General features: G+C 37.5%; 1 protein-coding gene across 1 annotated transcript in view; it reads right to left on the reverse strand.

Moving 5' to 3' along the window:
- The window catches only part of ARHGAP10 (Rho GTPase activating protein 10), a 155070-nt gene that overhangs the window by 40108 nt on the left and 102470 nt on the right, over window positions 1-12492 (reverse strand). The window lies entirely within an intron of this gene.

Here is a 12492-nt window from a genome sequence, read left to right on the forward strand (position 1 = left end):
TTAAAATAATTAAATAAATAAATAAAAATTGAAAATAAGGAAGAGCACTGTCTACACATTAACCAAGCTGCAAATCAGTTAATCCAAAGACAAAAATATTTGCAGCCACACTTGCCAGCTAGGATGGAGGAGAATGGGAAAAAGGGGGATCTTAACTTTACGAACCAGTAACCAAAAAGCTTTATAGCTTTAGCCAGGACCTATAATTTTGCCAGAATACCCATTTTAATTTTCAGAATTTGTGATATCATCATAATATCAGCCATTTTAATTAAAAAAATAACCGTACTCTTGAAAAGAGGGAATTTTGAGGGGCAGGGTTTTTAGTGAGAGATACCATAGTAACATACCATGTGAGACTTTTTTCAGTGAACTATTGCATATTGAGTCACATTTATATTAAATGATGGTATTCATAAAGATGCATATAAAAAGGATCACACTTTTTGTCATCATTTTATCTTTTGAGTCATGACCATTAGCATATCACCACTCTATACAAAATACTGCGTCGTTTCACTCTGGATAAACCAGCAATGCAGATTTGCTCAGTCTGATAGAATTTCTACTGTAACTGTCACACACAGAGTACAGTCTAATGATGCTGACTTTCTTCTGAAAAATTATCAGTATGCTGATGGACAATTTAACAGCAGCCTTTTACAAGTGATCATGGCAGATTCACATGAATGCATTAGCTTAGTCTGTATTTCAAAGACAAACCAGCAGATAAAGAAAAACAGGAACAGAAGCTGTATAGGAAAAGTCCCGTGTCCATATCCGTACGAGGCCTTAGAGCAATGCAACACGGTAATATAACAAGATATAATGAAACAGTATACGGTGTTCTTCTGCCATGTTACTTCACATTGCCACGTATCTATATAGGAAACATTATAAAGATGACGCTCATAATGACTCTTTGAAGGAGAAGCTTTTTATGAAGTAGAAATTCATGCAGAAAGTATAAAAAGATACCACAGATACATTTCTGGATTATTACAGCACGTCAGGTTCAGCATGAAGCTAAAAGCCAGCCAGGCTGCTCTACAGGTGAGAAAAATGCCATAAGCATCCTGTGATAAGGCACTCGAGACATCATGTTAAAAGTATAAAAGTCCACAGGCCATCATATCCTGGCCTGTTAACCCTGAATATTAACACATGGAGGAAGAAGATGATCCAAGGACCCATGTATACTGGCTTATAGACGCTTAATCATTACTCTCTCTACTGGCAGGTACAAAATAATCAGAAACACCATTTTCCATGAAAACTGGAAGAATAATCATATTGCCAAAACGGGGCAGCAGTGGGCCTGAAGCCTACATATTGTATGCAAAGGAAAGCTCCAGTGGAAATACTACCTTCCTTCCCCATAAGTGAATGTTGATGTGGGGGAGGTAAAACGATGTAATTTGAACTTCCACACACCAGTGTTAAGAAAACTGGCTCCCACTCCTTCACATGCCTATGAACAACAGATTATGAGAGACAGCCAAAATAGTACAAGAAACTCTCTGAAAACAAAATGTTTATAAAGAAGATAAGAAACAGTCCAACCTGGTTCTCCCCAGTACAGACATGGCAGAACTCTCAGACAGTGACAAAGCTCTAATTGTACTGAGAGTGCTAAAAGCCATTTCTTAAAACATGATGCAATATATATTAATGAAATCTATTGTGCACCTACATGGCACTTGGCTAACAGTACCACACTGCCCCCTTATGTGTAAATACAAGGCTAGACTGAGCAGTTTTAGGGATAAATACTTGCTTCTGAAAAATTCAAAAGTACCAGAACTTTAAATGCCATCTTTTCCAAGGATTAAGTATTGCATTTGGGCTCTCTGGTAAATAAATCTCTGCCAAAAGGTTTCAGCATGTTGTTTACTATGTCACATTCCGCAGCTGTGTTTATTTGTACAGCCTTATCCACACATCTCCACTGAAATTAATGACGGTGAGAAGAACAAGTATTTCCCAGGAGTACTTCATAAAAGATGAGCTTTCTTGTACGCGTCTAGGTGAATTGCACAGGTTGCAGTAGAGTTCTTTAGTTATTTTCCTTGTCTCTCACAAATATTTTGATATACTCTTCTAAAACTACTATCGTGAGAAAATAAAGAGTCACAAAAGCAAAAACACAATCAAGAAAACCATAAAGGCAATCCTTATTCAACAATACCCAGTGCCAGTCAGGTAAAAGGATAATGAATTGGAAACAGGTATGAATCCAAGTAGATTTCTAATTGCAAGTAGCCAAGTGATGTGAAAAAAAATGGTTGATGGTTTGTTCTGTTTTATGGGGGAAAAAACCTTAAACAGGTGAAATAAAAAGAAAGCATTGAAGTCACACTTCAAACAGTGGCAGTCCAGCACATGCTAGCTAACTTCATAGTGATACTGGTGGCAGGTAGAAAAGAGTTGCCCAGAATAGTTCCCTTTCCTGTAAGAAGACAAGTTTTGGGTACAGAGTCCTCTCTTTCACTGACAGGATAATCCCATCACCTCTAATTTTAGTTTTTTTCAGTGGCAGAGCTGTGCAAAAATGCTTCTCAACAGCACTGCTCAGTGCAACCCAGTGTAACCCATTCCCAGCACTGGGCTGACAGCATGCAGTCTATGTTACCTTCTGCAGATGAGACACATAGGAACCAGGCCCACCCCTGTATCTTACCTCACTCTGCTCAACTTCTTGTTATAACAGAGTGGCAGGGAAGCTTCATTTTTTAGATGAGGTTAGTACGTAGTATATTGTTTTCTATGGAGCAGAGATCACCTCCCAGGAGCTCCTGGGTAGCACGAGGCCACCTGTTCTTCACACTAACTTGGACCCAGGCAAGGGCCCAGACAGACTCCATCCTCTCACACCTATGTTTCTCTGATGCAATGTTACAAGCTGTAGCACTTTTTTCCTTCTGCTCACATTCAATATCTGTCTACAGCCAAGAAATGGATTCCTGAAAGGAGTATTCAGATATGCATTAGAGAACACAAACTCTTGACTGTCTGTGGAGAAAATTTACCCATGCAGAGCAAATTGAGACTAATTGTCATACTCAGCAATGAAATCATCAAGTATCACGAGTTGCCCTGCAGGATTCTGATACACACAAAACCAAATAAACAAACACAACCCCCAAAACTCACACACACTACCACCAGTAGAAAGATCACTATTTTATATATATAAAAGAAATAGAAAACATCCTGCCTTCATGTGTTGCACAAAAATGTATATTTGCTCTTTCAAGCAGCTCGTATTTGTGTTCATCCGTACTTTGGCTGTCTCTTCAGTAGGAAAATAAAATCCAGTACAGCCCATCCATAAGTAGACCTGCTTTTTCAGCAGCAGCAATTTTTTTCTGTTGCAGGCCAAAGCTACAGCTTGTACCACAGTTTTGCAAAGGTGAGCATCTGAAAAGCAAGCAGGTCAACCTCTGCCCTAAGAAGTGCACATGCAGCATTCAGCTTCCCTTTCTTGTTTTATTTTCACTTAAACAGTCAAGTACTTTTCATCATGCCTTAATGGATATTTGCCTGCTGCACTGACAGAAGCATTGTAACGTCTGCCTGAGAACGGGGGATAGAGGCATGCTTTATTTCAGTTGTGGGGAGAAAAGTTTCTTGTTTTGTTTTTATTCAAATTTTCTTCTAGCCTTATTAAGGTATTTAAATGCCATTGAAGTACAAAAGCTTCACAGCTAATGGAAGATGCCTGCTGTGAGTGACCTGTTGTCTGAAGCATGCTGTGTAGGTACAGAAGACGGAACTCAAAATCATATACACACAACGTGAGCACCTGAAATGGTACAAACATTGTTGTGTTTTGACTGACTTGCAAAAGAGTATGAGACCACACCTGACTAAGTTTCAGAGTATCTTCTTGCACTGCAAGCTGTTGCTATCAGATGCATGGCAAAGCAACCACACACATCCAATCAGATGTAAATCCTGCCACAGAAGAACAGAACAGGAACATGCTATTTAATAGACCTCTTCACTACTCCAAAAAAAGCCTCCCTTCAAGTAAAAGTCAGATCTACCTCCATCCCTCATCTGGACTGTAGAGGCTACCACAGCTTACACTAATGCCTGTATAAAGACCAGAATGAAGTCCACTCATTGAATTACCTCATTCAAGAAGCAATAAAAATGTTCTAAACCAACCTCAATGTTTAAGGACTTCACAGTCACATCCAGTTTTACACAGTTTTTGAGACAGTGACCAAACTGCATTAGATTTCTAGAATACCATTCTCCAAAATTTAGTTCTCAAAAGCGCTGGCATCCTGCTGTTGACCTACTTGGGGACAAACTTGGAAGCTAAGTGGAAAAATTTACATATAGGAGAAGAGTAATTCCTGTAGCATTCAAAATTTTATCAAGCAGCAAATCTGACTGCTAGCCCTATCCCAGTTAGTCCAGTATTTTAAATGTTTGTTTAGGCCTGATCTTACATGAAAGCAGAATTTAAAAGCGCACACTGATTTAAGTGGTGGATCAGTCTTCAAGCCTGCAGTGTAAAAGTTACAACCAAAAAGATACTACTTGTTGAACAATTTAAAACACTGGTATGTTTGACCTACTTCTCTCTATGTGATAGTACAGAATTGATACTTCACAAGGCTAAACAAACCACAAACCACCTTGGATACACACCGCTAATAACAGGTCTGTTTAGAGCAGTAAGCCCAAGACCATCCCTACAACCATTTCAATTCCTAAACCTGTGTCCCACAAACTCTCTGGAAGATTTCTTGAGAGTAATGAGCCAAATTCAACATACTATCATACTGTATTCTACCAGCAGATCCACATGGCAGCAGCCCAAGGAATTTTGCCAGATTCACCCTAAACTGCAACAACAGTGTTGGACTCTAGATCCTTACTAGAGCAGATTTTAGAAATTCGAAACACCCATGTTTGGGAGGATTTAACTTGGCCGATTCCATGAGTTTATGACTAGATGTGTAAATTGTACATGGAAATGTAGATTAGATTCTGCTGCTACAAGAGAATACTGACCCATTCTTTCTGGTCTCAAGCAGAACTAATTAATGAATTTCAGTATGTCTGCCAGGAATCACTTTAGGAAAAGACCCAGACATCAGGTCATCTCTGTCTGCTTTGTATCACTGGGGTAATTAAAATTTGCTCTAAAAATCAGTGGGAGGCAAACAGCAAGGGCAGAGTGGGATGAAAAAGAGGGGATAAAAAACTGGAAGCTTAGTAATAGAGCTAATGAAGATAAACTTACAAAAAAAAAATCATTAACAGCTTAAAAGCTGTGCCATGATTTTGTTGCAAGACAAAAACCCATTCACTCTAGTAACACCTACCACACAAAACATGCATATATTTCCTTTGAATATGTGAACAATAATCAGAGTACCAGAAGCCACTGTCTAATGCAAAGGAGGCTAGAACCTGCAAGGTCATTCCAAATTCTTTGAAATTCAGCTAGTGGTATAGCCTCCACTACTACAATCCTGGTTTTTAGAGGACAGTATTTCTCAAGACAAGAACAACATCAGTACAACTTTAGATTTGGGTCATTTCCCTTCAATACATCCTTGATTTGCAGTTGGTAAATAAAAGACACACACACAGACACTTCAACTAACGTTTACTGAAAAATATAAAACACCATTCACCTAGGCCACATTTACTGCTCTGCCCTTACACATTTTATGGCTGTGGTACTCCTTGCACTTCCATGACAGTTACTGCAATATATGCTGATCAAAGAATATTTTACAAATTAGCAGCTAATGGGATAGTACAAGAGAAAGTTATCATCACCACAACCTATTCTTGACTTAGCTTCTTTTCAATGCAATGCAAACCTAAATCAGGTTCAATCCTGCAACCTAAAAATATAAATATATTAGAGACAAAAAAAGCTCAAAATAAAAAGAGGCCAACTGCCTTAGTGGTTCACAGCATGCTCTTAGCCCAACAGACTTTCTAAGCTTTTTTCCTCTTAAGATAATGAAGACAGTGGTTGTGACACTCTTTTTGCCATTTTTTGCAAACATGAAGCAACAATGTCTTTTATGTCAAGTTATAATTTTACTGTAGATATAATCATTTCATGAAGTGCAAGGTGATAATAAGTATCTTAAAATACATTGTGATAGCTCAGCCACTAACTGTAAACACTAGTCATTAATTGTATACTAATTGTAATCCATTTTTTAACAGTAAAAAACGCATTCAGTAAGATGAACAGTTCTAGACAATTTTTTTCATATTTGAAGGGATTGCAGAAGCTAATTGGAGCTATTTTAATCAATTATATTCAATCATAATAGAAATTACAAAAGACCAACTTCTGGAGAGCTAGGACAAAAGTTTTATTTCAAAACTGATTTCTGCACCAATTCTAACAATTTTATAAGATTTATAGTGTACTAAAATCTTTAAAAAACGATCCTTTGTTAATGAAGTTTCTTTTTTGCATTTTACTTTACTATGGACAATGTTAGATCAAGATGTTTTGTTTCTGGTTTTAGTCAACATGATCCATTTCTTCTACTTGTTCTCAAAAACACATGATTTGGTAAATACAAAATACACACACTAGAAATTCTTGACATCTAAATAGAATCTATGTTCAGTATTCAGTATACAAAATGTCATAAAGTTTATTATTTCTAAAAATCATATTAATTTTTTTAAAGGTTTACAAAAACTTCAGTAAAAATTATCAGCAACTTAATTAGAATCCTTAAGTAACTTACCTCATCATGGTTACCATTGTTTCCACTCCAATAGAGGAGCCTGCCTCAAAGTAGTTATCCTGACTTTTGTGCTTCAGCATCTATACACTGTAAAATACGATTTGCTGTGCGGTGGCTTCTGTGAGATTGCACAGGATGCAGATTTTCTGAGGTTTTGGATTTTGAGGCTTAAATTCCACTACAAACCACAAAACACCTTTATATAATATTCACAATCATTATAGTTGGGGGGAGTGTGTGTGTGTATCAAGACTTGAAAGATACCTGAAGGTAAGCCTCTAGAAGGCCACCAACCAGAAAGCATCAATAATGCTCCTGATGTTGCCTAGCACACTCTAATTACAGTACAACAGAGGATGAAGTGTGAAAAGCAACCAGGTATAAGCCAAAACTAGAAACAGGAAACATCCTTGGCTATAAGCCATACCACAAAGTGCTATAAATAAATAAATAAATAAGTCAATCCATCCAAGACATCTTTGCAATGATGAAAAGGCTATCATTTGCTGAGACCATCTGCCTAGCAGCCTGATTACCCATAACCAAATGAAACACTGCTTTTAGGGATTTTTGGACACTGAGTTGCAATTTCATACTAAAATTGGAATATCTGATAACTGCTCCTCTTAATACATAAGGAACTAGAGGTCTAGACAAACTGCAGACTATAGGAGTGACAAAAGAACCGAGGGAATTTTCAGATAAACCTTATGTATCTGTAGCCACTCATTTGGCCTGACTACCTTGAATCATGTAGTTCACATTTGAGCTTTAATGAAGAAACTAAACATAGCCTGTAAAACATGACACTACAGTCTGGAGGACAGCTGTGGAAGGATGAAAGGAAAAAAAAATATATACCAAGGTTAAAAACTTGTGTCCTTTGATCGCTTGCAAATTATGAATTTGTTGAGTCAGCCTTTCTAAAAGTAGCACTCCTGATACAAAGACTGCAGCTTCTACCGTATCACATCGCGCTCTGCCTTTTAACAGTTCACAAGAACAACGCTCCTGACAGTAGCCGATTCACTGCTGTCAACTAATCCATTTCATTCATTGAAGGAAATGAGAGAGTTAACCATATATCAGGCTTGAAATACCTACACATTTGTCCACTGCACCAGCAGAAACAGTACATTCACCTTCGTTTCTATGCTCATGTACTGTAACTCACACCAAGGAGAGTATTTTAAACAGGTTGTCCTTCCTATTACAGCTACATATAATAGCTTTGTGCATCTTGTTTAGTTACAGGAAAAATTTAAATTAAAAGAAAAACAAACCACCTTCAAAGTAAAAGACTAAACACTCAATCTTATTACCTACCTTTCTAAAACATAACATACGCCTAGTTACTAAATGAAAAATAACGCAGAAGGAGAATGTCTGCATGTATTTTCTCTTGCAAAGTGTGTGAGAAGTCCTGAGAAGAAAAAAGACAGCATGTACAAATCTAAACCAGAAGCCAGCAAAAGAAACAACCATGGCCAAAGACACCACAGGTAAACACGATCTTCCCTTCATTTGTAATAAGTACACATAGATAAACATTTATACACACATGTGAACACAAATAAATACGTCACACCTAGTTTTCTACAAAAAAATATGAACAGAAATATAAATAATTATATATTGAGAATAAAAACCTACATTTGACCCCCTACCACACTGTCATTGTACAAAGCATCAGAATGAAATGCCAAGATCTTCACAAATGACTGTTCCAACTGTAGCCAGCCATGCAGCCTCACCAGTATTTTCTTCTCCACAGACTTCCCTGCTGCCCTTAAAAGGATTTATATCATCATTGCTTTGTACAATATTTTCTGCTTTTTGTTTTTGTTAAAATATATATTTTTTATCTTACATTATGACTGTGGGGTCTTTGGAGTCAAAGAACATATTTTTCACTTGTATGTCCAATGTGCTCTGCAATGAAGTACTGATGCTTTATTAGCGTAAATAGCATGCACACAAAAATGTTGGAGATAAAGTATATATTAGCTGACCGCCACATATTGTTTATTCAAAATAATCTATTAAATAGTTTGAAATACATTAACATCTCTGGTAAGAAAAAAGCTTACTAGAATTCTGAAGAGTATGTACAAAACCGTAAGCACATACTGCACTATTATCCATTAGCAATGATAAGACAGGATGATACTCATGTCAGTTTAGCCAACGTAAAGAAAAAATGTGTGTAAATACAATACTTTGCTTACCATTGAAAGCTGCAAGAAAGTATAATTCTATGTCACACAGTTTCTGCATAAGAATTTACTCTTTAAACTCTTCAGGAGTGCAACAACTTTTCCCCTCTTCATGCCCCCTGCAGCATTTCACAAAATAGTTCCTTTAATCAATGAAATTGTATATAAGAACATCCGTTTTAGCATTCTCCATAAGGACTTCTCCCTTGCCGCCTCCTCCACACATGCTAGACCACCACCCTGACCATCAAGACTGGAGCAAACACCAGTCAACCGAATTCCACTCCCTTATCATCATTTCTGTTTACTAAGGAACACTGCCTGTGGGCAATGGAAGACGAGATCTGTATACTTGGGAATTTCACATAAAGTTGAAGGAAGTTTCCAAAAATTAACTGGAAATAACACAAGCAAATCAAGAAGGCAGAAGTCTGTGTCCATATTATTTGTACATGACAAGTATTTGTAGTGCAGTATCTCAGCACACCACTTCTATCCCTCAGAACATGACTTTTGATTTTTTTAATCTAATATGGTTACTCACAGTACATTTTTTGTTTCTTTTGGAGCAGTCTAACAGCATATCAATCCAGATATCGATCCAGAGTTTGTTCCTTTTAACGTCATCGACTGCAGTCACAAACGTGAGTGGAGATTTGATATAAAGTTTTCTTGCTATGTATAAACTACAAGAATTAGAAAACAGCAGCCTTTTAAACAAACAAACAAAAAATTGCAGTCAATTTACCACATCATCTGTGCATCTCTCACATGGAAGGGCTTTCTGCTGTCCACTAGGCAGAGAAAGAGTTTAAAGAGTGTGCACACACTATAGTGGAAGAAAAAGAGCTGCTGTGACTTTTACCAGAAACCTTGATGAATTTCTTTTTTGTGCCTGCTGCTCTTTCTGCTTTAGACTCAGCCAATCATTAAGGCATATAATTTGAATTCAGTTCAGGAATAGTTTCAATGACACTTCTGATTAGTTACATGCTTAAAGTTAAGCATATGCTGAACACCTTCCTGAACTGAAGCTCATATGTTTCTTGCAAACTCTGCCCTAACAAAGATACCTTAATGGTTTTTTTCCCCCTTCCAAGTCAAAGGTTTGTTGACTTGAGAAACATTCTGCTTGGGGAGGTTTCAAATTACTACACCACAGCAAACCACCACAATTACAAGGCATTGCTTCTTGGTCCTCTGCTGCAGCCAAAGACAAAGCAACACGAAAGCTGAAACAAGCCCTCTTTAATATTTCTCGTACATCCCCCTTTACCAGGAGTTCAAAAGATCCACTTTGTTGTAAAAAAATAGGCTTAGTTTAGATGATGGCAGTGCCACTGTACCCTATTTACCTGCAACACAACTGCTTTAAAGATGCGGTGATTGCTAAGTGGAGACACGTGCCACACCTGACTGTGCCACTTCATACTCTCAAACAACTGACTTCACCTGCTTCCATTTCTTCTGTCTCGTGAGTATTGCATGTATTATCACTGTAATATGTTTTAAGACTAACGATTTTCCAAGTATTAGCACATGAAGTTGATGTTGGCTTAAGAGCTCAGTAGTACTAAATTCTCTCTCCTTTAGTTAAAAAAAAAAAAAAAAAATCATAAAAGTGCCTAAAGAGAAATTACAATATTTATATTTCATAAAAAAATTTCTCCATAAAACTGTTTTGAACAAAAAGCTAAAACGAAGACTTACTTTGTCTGAAGTATGTGAAGTTTTGCCTTTTATTAAAAGATTAACACAAAAAACAAGAGAAAACAGTATCTGCCTTATATATAGGAACTATTGAGTTTTTCAGAATTAACATTTTTGAGATAATTTTGCCCATAGGTTGACTGAATTCTAGAAAAGGTATCTTTTACCTGTCTACTCCCTTTCAGTAGACTTTTGTTTCCTAGCCTCCACAAGGGACTCCTGTCTAGCCCCTCTTTTTTCTTCTAATTTTCATCTTCTTTCTGTTTCTGCAATCTTGCTATTTGTACTCACTATTCTTTCCTCCCCCATATACTGGTTTAAATATTACAGTCCCACTGAGATTTTTATTCCAACCTCCTCCCTCATCTTCTTTCATTTCTTAGACTTGTATTTTTTTTTTATCCTGGTGGTTCCCCCCCCCCGCCCCCCTTAAAATAATGTTCAGGGAATTGAGAAACCAAAACGGGTCACATTACCACTGTGGCATCTCTAAATGGCAAATAAATAAGACCTTTGAATAGTGACATTCATTCCAATATGACGCCAAAACACTATAAAAAACAGCAAGATGAACACATGCATGCTCTTCATGCTGCCATAGGGTGGCCTGCCCTTCTTCCTCACCCCAGTTCTGAAAGAAAGACCAGAAGAGCTGAAATGGCCAAGATTTCCACTCTGTGAAACCCTTCGGAAGAAAAATTAATTTCTATGCTTGGAACTCATTTGAGGGAGGAGGAGAAGAAAAATCAAAACCTTTTTTTTTAAGGCCAAGTTCACTATCACTTTTCATTAGAGGATTACCTAAAAGCCAAGCAAAGATAGTCACAGGCATAGTACAAACACAGCTGTAGCCAGTCCCAACTTTGTTACCTCAAGAAAAAGGAACACCAAGGGAAGCTATAGCTTCAAAGCAAAACAAACATAATGACAAGACATAAATGTGGCTTTCTTGATGTTTTTTTAGTGAAAGGAAGGATACGGGACACAGAAATCAAGGGAGACAGACAGATACAGCGAGGGAGAAGGGGACAGACAGCCAAGTATGAAACAACACCAATCTTAAAGACCTGCAAAGCAAAGAGAAACAGGAGTGCTGATGCACATAGCCCAGTTAGGATGGAACATGGCAATTCCAGGCAAAACTATAGAGAGGTCATTTAATATCAAACCTGAACATACTTCTACTTTGCCTGCTGTATCTGGCTGGCCTTCCTCTACACCTATATAACAAAATCAAGCAAGACAATTCACAGGTATCATTTTCCTCAGGACTGGCCTCCTTTGCACAGCAGGTGGTTCTAAGGATCCTGGGTAAAATACTGTCTCAGCTTGGGTCTAATTTTTGTTTTTTCTTTCGAAGTTGAGATCTGCTTCTACTGTTCTGACTGGACACTGAGAAAAACTCTGCCTGAAAGAGACTTATCCATAAGTGACAAGAATAAAAGCTAAACAATTATACCCCTAATGTTCTTCTATCCCCCTTCCAGTCTTAATAATTGTGCAACTCTGATGCCAGTTTAAGCAACACATCAGGCTGCACAATCTAGTTCCAGCATTCAAGTCTCAGCATTGGTCTGATTTTGCAAAACATCACCTCCTCAACCTACTCTAATTGGTTCACAGCCATGGTTTGGAAGTATGTCTGCAGCCTGTAAACAAGGTGAAAGAGGTACTGACTGGTTTCTAGCAGGAAATAAATGTACGTACCAACAAAGCTTACAAAAAAAAACCCCACCAAAACAACAACAAACAAAAATTTAAAAAAAAAAAAACCACCAGTTTACGCACTAAGCATGACATTCTAATCTCAGGGCAAG

The sequence above is a fragment of the Falco rusticolus genome, chromosome 1 (genome assembly GCF_015220075.1).
Source record: "Falco rusticolus isolate bFalRus1 chromosome 1, bFalRus1.pri, whole genome shotgun sequence".
NCBI classification, from domain to species: Eukaryota; Metazoa; Chordata; class Aves; order Falconiformes; family Falconidae; genus Falco; species Falco rusticolus.